The sequence below is a fragment of the Falco punctatus genome, assembly GCF_963210335.1.
Source record: "Falco punctatus genome assembly, chromosome: 14".
Taxonomy (NCBI): Eukaryota; Metazoa; Chordata; class Aves; order Falconiformes; family Falconidae; genus Falco; species Falco punctatus.
In genome coordinates, this window is record NC_137594.1 from 3,741,358 (window position 1) to 3,747,895 (window position 6,538).

Sequence of the window (6,538 nt, forward strand, 5' to 3'; positions counted from 1 at the left end):
TCCTGCCCTACCTTGATAAAACTGCTCTCCTGTCGTATGCATAGAGCAGTGTTTTTTTTGAAGAATACTGGGATTATCAAGGTTTGGATTAGCGAGCAATTTCCTGAGTTTCTCAACATCATAAATGGGGTCAAAAAGGTCTTTTTGAATGGAACCCATTAATCTCCTTGTTGTTAGCAAGGAAACGTTGAAAAGTGCAGGTGTTAACAGTCTCTGTGTTATTTTTGGGAGAATGTGAACTGAAACACTCACAGGAAGCATAGTATTCCCCTGCCAGCATCCTGGAGTATTATTTTAGGCAGCAGAACTAAGGGTTATGTGCAGGATTATGCTTTCATCACACCTTTAGGGCTAGAGCACTTCGTGTGCAAGAATTTTGCCTGGAGCATTTCTCTTCTCTCTCTTCTGTTTTTGAAAATTAAAATAATCACTGTGGTCCCTGTCAACCAGCAGCGTTATGATGCAAGTCCTGCATGAAAGCAGGACAGAAGGCGGTCATCAGATCACAGAAGGGATGCTGCTCTGCTTAAGGGATCATTTCAGCTTGCTCTGAAATATGGCAAGACTGCAGCATTTGTTCCCCTGGCTGCCCTTTGAAAGGCTTCTTCAGCAAAGCCTTTCTACAAATGTACTGCTGGAAATGAGCCCAGGTAGGAGCTTTTGGATCTGGATCCAATATCCAGCCTTTTTGCTGACTTTAGGACCAGACTGTGAGATAAGTGAAACAAATGAACGGGAAGGGATCGGGCAGGTGTGGAAGTGAAGTGATAGGGTGAGGGTCCCAGCGTGCCTTAGTAGCAGAGGAAATCCAAATCAGAAGAGCTATAGCCATCCGACTGCTGCTGCCTCCTGCTACGGACTCTCCTTCCTGATTGAAGGAAGCCCTGTAGCTAAAGCAACATCCATATCCCTACAACAACAGCAACGCAAGCTTGTGTTTCAGGCGCACATCTAAATATGTTCACCAGTTGAAAGGTTTCCAAAACATGTGAACTTCTGTGTGTGCTGGGCAGAGCTGTAACATGTTCTGATAGCAAAGGAAACGAGCCGAGGGGCTAAAATAAGCAAAAATACTCAAATTAATGTTAAAGGTAATGAGTAGTAAATAAAGCAACTTGGTTGAAGCATGGTTTTCCAAGCATGGATGCCTTAATGTAATGTGGCTGTGGAATCGCTTGTTCTTGCGAAGAATGACCTTATGTGGATGCCTCTGCCTAGCCAGACAGTTAACAAAGGCACATCGCAGGGTAAATGTCAGGCAGCACTGGTGGCTGAGTGAATGTGCTGGCTGGAGAAACTTTCCCCAGTGACATGAGATAGTTATAAAAAGAATCATCTCCACAGAGATTCATAGGGAAGCCATCCAGGATCCCTCAAGAAATTAATGACCCGCAAAAATGAAGGGCTTGATGTTCTTTTCTGATACAAAAATGCTGAGTGGAGGAGCAAAGTCACCCCAAACCTTCCCATTTATGTGTTTTGGTTTGTCCTCCTTTTTATGTTACTGGAGTACATCAGCTTTCCAGCCAATAGAGCTGGTAAGAAAGGCCGCGTGTCACTTGGGTTTTTTCCAACAGCTGATTAAAATCTAGATTACAATCAAACAAGAATCTCACTGAATATGTAAGAAATTCACTTCCCATCTCCACCAACCTGTCTTGCACCACTGCTCTGGCAGGCCACGCAATTTTCTTCTGAATATCTAGAATGTGAGATGGGTTAGTCATCCTCAGGCACTCTTCCAAGGAGCTCTTTATCAGCTAAGAGTTCTTTTTTAGGGTTTGTGGAGTTGTGACTAACAAAGGAGGTGCAGCTTTTAAACGCTGCAGAAACCTTCTTGGCTAAGAAAGCATGGATGCTCGAGGTCCGCCCCAGTCGTCATGCCTATGGACTTTAAATTGGGCAATGGGATCTCTGTGCGGTTACTAAGTCTGCAGATATATGGCTAAATGGCTGTTAAGCTTTGTGTTGCCTCAATATTTACCAGATTTGTACCCAGTTACTATAATTATGTGGCTAATCAGGTGCATAATAGGACTCGCTTGGTTTTAGTGCTGACTTAGAAATGCCAGGAGGAGCTCAGGTTTTGCTAGCGTGTTTACCAAACAGCAAATGGGGGACCTAGGAGGCTCCCAAGAATACACTGCTGGAAGCTGTACAACACAATCCAAACTGGATGCTTTCCCCAGATAGCAGGCTAGTAATGACTCCCAGTTTTCTACCCTCTCTTTGCTTAGTGTGTTAGATGTTGCTTCCCAAGGTGATGGAGACTTCAGCAGAGCAGGCTGATAGGCAAGCACCCTAGCCCACCAGCACTCCGTGTTTCTGATAGGGGAGCTAGTGATTGCTGGCCACTAAAAGGCAAAGGGAGGATAACTTCCCAGTAACCAGAGTCATAAATACTCTCTTTCACCTTAAATGGGATTAATAAAGATACTCCCTTCTCTTAAATGCACTAGTTTAAAATAATGCACTAACTCCCCAGCACATTTTTTTTTTTTACCTGACATCTGTTCAAACATCTGCTCAGCAGGATAAGAATGAATCATATTACACTGATTATATTTGCTTAATTCTACTATGTAGTCTTTGATCCACATCAGGTCAACATGCCTAGCCAGATACCGCGAAAACCAAACTTCAGCCTGTGTGTTATTGCACCAAACAATTACAGCGAAAGGCTCAGACCCTGACTGTTGGCTGCTTCAACACAGCCCGGAGAAAAGCCATTTCTTGTTCACAGGCTGCTGTTCCCAAACAGACTGCGTGTGACGGGGGGGGGGGGGGGGGAGTTTTGCATCTGGTTGCTCAAGTTTCTCCCAGTGAAGGGTAGTCTGTAGCAGACTGTAGATTTCCTCCGGATGAGGAAAGCTCTTCCCTGCTCCCACGATACATGAGGTTTTGCTGGGGCCGGCGCGCAGCGAAGGGCACAGTTTCTCCGATGCTCCTCGAGCACATCTGATGTCTGCACCGGGCTCCCCCAGGGCTGTTCTTTCATTACTTGTTCCAAAATCCTCGTTAAGGCTTTGGAAGGGGAAATCTTCTTTTCCTCATTACATCATTCCAAAAGGGATGCTACAGTAAGAGGATCACAAGCAATTTGATTTTTTTTCCTGTGTGTACCATAACCTTTGGCATTCAGTCTAAACGAGCTCTACACACATGCGTGACAACTTGCCGCCGCTATATAGGATTTCCAGCATGTGCCCTTTCCAAAGTGCTGCTCAGAATAATCCCCTTGATATGTGACTCAGAAGACTTCTTTTGATTAAAAAATAAAAGGAGGAAGAAAGAAGAATTAAAAATCACCTAAGCCAAATTATTTTATTCCGTGGTTTTAATTAGGTAGTTGGGAGCATACCAAGATGGAATTACCGCACATTTGGAAGCATCTCAGGCAGCAGTACAAATTACTTAGCTAAAACTAAAAGCTTCAGAACTCCCATGGATTATGTGGAGGCCCAACTAGAGCTTCACAGGACAAGTCAGACGAGGAAAAGCTGGTTTTATTTACATTTATTAAAGTGCTTATAGGGGTAGAATATACAATACAGCAGGATGATAGTCTTTTCATATTTTTTTTTTACATGTGTGTATAGATTATTTTTTTCCCAAAGATGGCATCAAAACTCTTGGAGTCCAAGACAGTAAAATGAAGAATGTCAGAACTGGAAAAGAAAGCTGGGAGGACTGAAACGAGCTCTCTCTATCCAGTACATCTTGGTTGTTTTCTCCCAGAGTTTCCTGTGATGTGCTCTGACAAACTGGAGAACTTCCCCCCCCATGACAGCATTCGTGAAAAAGTTGCCTGCAACTTAATTAAAAGACAGTTAATAAACAGCTGGGATGTCTGTGGATATGCAGGGTTTTTGTAGGTGTCAACAAGTGTTGTTTCTAGCTCCAGAGGTAAAACAGGGTGCACAGGTGGGAGGACATGCAGATGCTTTGGGTTAGGGCATCTTCTGTGGGCAAAGTGTGCAGATGAGCCCAGAGGCTGGACCCCAAAGTGTCTTTTGATGTCAGCTGAGCTTTCTAGGTTTGCTCATAACCACAGGCTTTTTTTTTCCAACCCATTTGTGTTGCCCATATTTTGAGGGATGCTTTTACTCTTTCAAAAAAGATCAGCCCAAAACCGGTTAAAATTTTTTAAAAAGGATAGAGAAAGACAAGAAAGACAAAATACTCTGTAGAAATTATATGGGCATCCCATTTTTCTCCACCAATAAAAAGGAAGGAAAAAGGAAAAAAAAAAAACCAATAAAAATCCATGCCCAGGGAAAGCAAATGACTTCTCCCAAATGTCTTTGGTTAGTCAAAGCCTTGTTGTCTTAGAAAGGGAAAAATGTGTCTTGAATAGTTTCCAGCTAGTTTTAATTGGGATATCACTGCTTACGTTCCTTAGAGGTTTATGTCAGGGTCACCTAGAGCAGATGGATGAGTAGCCTGTTGTAGCATCAGTTCGAGTCCAAGGTAAATAACAATGGATGTTAATGACACTTTGTTTCCAGCCCTGATGTGCTAGGGAGCCCAGCGCTCCGAGGAGGGGAGGGGGAGCAGCGGACGGATGCCCGCTCCAGGCACTGTACCATTTCTTCATCTTGACGTGTTTGGGTGTTTTCTCAAGCCAAGTTTCCTTGCTTTTGTCCTGCTCCCCTGCTCCTTTCCTGGTACAATTCACACACACACACACACACAAAAAAAAATCTGTTTATAGTGCCTAAGACACCTCGTAAATAAGCCAGGAGGTCTGTAAGAATTTACTGGAGCTTTGCCGATACCTGCCGACCTCTTGTGTTTAGATGTGGGTGTCCTCTGAAAGAATTTTTGGATCCTTTCAGGCACAGGGGGTGTTTGGAAGGACCCTAGAAAAAGTCCGGGTGACGGAGGTTTGGATCTCGATGCCTCCAGGTTTCTAGAGCCCAGCTACCTGGTTGCCCCCCAGCCTCCCTCTCCCCACTTCTCTGATTCAAGGTTCACTTTAAGTCATCTTTCACGACATATCGAGTCCCTTTGGGGCTGGAGCACTGCAAATCAGAGCCTACCTCTGGGCTTTATCATCTTATGAACACTGAGACTCCTGTGCTTAAGCAGTTGTGATAGCCACAGAATAATTGACGTTGGAAGGGACTTCTGAAGATCCCCTGGTCTGTCAAAGTGAGACCAGCTTTCAAGTTGCATGAGGTTGCTCAGGTCTGTTGAATTTCTTCTAGGCAGGTATCACACTGGAAAACCTTCTGCCAGAGCTGGCAGTGATCAGCTGCTTTCTGGCAGAAAGGCTGAGCACTTTAAGCATCCCAGAAAGCCAGATGGTTTCCTTAGTCCCCCCAGAGCAATCCCTCCAGGCTGCATTGGAGGTAGCTCAGCAGAAGGGCACGGTGGGTTGAAGCTTTCATTCCCGATTCCAAAGACTAACGCTCATAACACCTTGCCCTGCTCAGGAGGAGGGGGAAAAATTAAATATTAATAAAAAGCAAAGATCAGTTGGCCAGTTAAATCATCCAAAAGCAAAGCAGATGCAAAAGGATGACAGTTTCTTGTTTGTCTGCTGGCCAATTCTGTTCCTCAGGATTTCAATTACAAACCTCAATGCCTGGAGGTGGCAGGAAAGGCTTAAATTGTTCCGTGTAGAATTGCGGCTCAGATGGAAGAAAACATATTTATTTTTCCTGATGAGGATGGGGTCACGGTGATTTCTCCTTGCTGGGTTTCTCGCCATGAGCACGCTACAGGGGGAAGTGTGGGCTCTTGTTGGGCTTCCAGAGAATTTACTTTGAAACCTTTCGCAATGCTTCTGAAAGTAAGAAAAATGTTCCCATTCATTAACGCTCTGGTGCAAGAGGGAGGCAGAGGCAAAGGAAAGTACATGGTCAACTAGAATAAATGCAGCATTGCTGGGATTAAAGGTAGAGAAAAGGCAGGGGGAACATGATTTTTCACAGGGAAAGAAAAGAGCTGAACTTTAAAAGACATGTTTTTGCCAGAGCTCAGTGCTGCCTTTTTATTATTCTAACTGTTGTGAGTTGAAAGTGATCTTCGAAGATTTATTCTAGTCTGTGGTTTTGGATTCCTAGCTGATAGCTGACCACCTCTGAAACATGAATAATCCAGACTGGATCAAGCCTCTACCCATGTGCAGAGCAGTCTGTGCCGTTGCCGAAGCGGTTGTAACTTGGACAAAATGGGAGAAAAAACAGCCCCACCTGTCACAGCTCTTCTCTGCCCCATCTTTTCTCTGTCCCCTGAAAAGCTCTCTATCCAGACTTGAGGAGTAAGCTCCTGTTCTAAGAATATTTTTTAAAATAAAAAATTCAACCAGATCAGCCAAATTTTTGTCCTACATTGGTGGGTTCTCTGCTGGAAATGTGTGATGGCTCCAGTTTTTGTTGTGGTGGTGAGAAGCCACTGGCTTTTTGTGCGTGTGAGCAGGAGTTAAGAAACAACCAGAAAAAAATGATAGGGCCAGAGATGGGACTTTGCCTGGTGCAGCCAGGGCTACACTGCTGCGTCCCCTCTGCAGCTGCCTCTGTCCATCCTCATC